Raw genomic sequence first — 1645 nt, 5'->3', positions numbered from 1 at the left:
ACCCAACATTTCACTTCCACTATATTTGATTTTAACTAAAATTCTTATTAACAGTAAACAACATATATTTCAGGTGAATTATTTTTTCTGATAATTTCATTTATTTTAAGTGTAATAAAATTGTTACTCATATATAGTTATCAAATAAAATTTACATACATATATGTGTGTCTTAGATTACCCAACATTTCACTTCCACTATATTTGATTTTAACTAAAATTCTTATTAACAGTAAACAACATATATTTCAGGTGAATTATTTTTTCTGATAATTTCATTTATTTTAAGTTGTAACGGTGACCTAATATTCTAGTTAGATTTCTACGAAAAACATATTATTTCATAAGCCACAGGTGCAATGCAATGACACAGGTGCAACGCATTGCCTAAATAATGTTAAGATATCAATTTAACCCATATTGATAAGATTGAAATGTTGAAACCCTAACCCTATATAATGTGCCCTTTGTCATCGAAGATTGAGATATTCTCCAACCTTTAAACTAAGAACAACTATATTAAATTTGTGAAGTCTTGAAGTAAAATAAAAGTATACCTAAACTTATTATTTATTCTTTATTCTTCCCGTGACAAAGTGTAATAAAATTGTTACTCATACACGGAGAGAAAAATCTGCCTTTTATAGTATAGAAAGGTTTACATTTAATGCACAGAAATTTTCTATGCTATATAGGCATGAAATTTGAGTAATTATAGTACAATCGTATGTCTTTTTAGCATGAAACTTGTCTATGCTAATAAAGTTTGTCATATAGCCTCTTATTACATACTTATTATACTTTTAATCCAACGGCGCCATGCGAAGATCGCACATAACATCATCCTACTATGTTTGCATAAGTTCTATGCTTTTTCGGGGATAGACTCTTGCAACTGGCGATTAGGCCACGCCCACCTTTACTTAATTGGAACTGCCCTAATCGCCAGTTGCAAGAGTCTATCCCCGGAAAAGCATAGAACTTATGCAAAAATAGTAGGATGATGTTATGTGCGATCTTCGCATGGCGCCGTTGGATATTAATAATTATTGTAGAAAGAACGTAAAAAGATTACCAATATTTGAAAATATTATATTAAATTTCTATTATGAACTTTCAAAAACTCATCGAGTTGTTGCATTATATGGAATGTAGCGTTCTAATATTTGTAAAACTTTATACGAAAAATTCAGAATGTCGGAAGAAAAGGGAAAAAAAGCGGAAACTGTCGGACGTTTCCGTTAATTCTCGGGAGGAAGAGGAGTGAGACTATAGGAACAACATATTCACACTTACGATACAGGTTAATACACATACTAATGAACACGCACGTTCATTTCGCTTATACATAGACATTACACGATCGCAACGAAACCTACACTTACAATTCTATTCGCATAACGATAAATTTCGCTGGGGGTCGGCATATATCGTTTTCTTATATACTAACTACTGAATATTTTTACCACTTGCGAGAAAGAAGTTTACTTATAATAACTTAATAATAAAAAATAGTTTACTAGTGCCAATGGTGTAATTTTATAGAGGTTACGCTGGGTTCATTTTTATTATTAATTGTTTATATAGATTTTTCTTTTTTTTCAGATTAAAAATTATGATTGTTATAAAAATTTTTATTGCAAAT

Source organism: Leptopilina boulardi, unplaced genomic scaffold, assembly GCF_019393585.1.
Source record: "Leptopilina boulardi isolate dan_hultmark-lab unplaced genomic scaffold, ZJU_Lbou_2.1 LbouV2_121, whole genome shotgun sequence".
NCBI classification, from domain to species: domain Eukaryota; kingdom Metazoa; phylum Arthropoda; class Insecta; order Hymenoptera; family Figitidae; genus Leptopilina; species Leptopilina boulardi.
Note: the sequence above shows the minus strand (reverse complement) of the source record.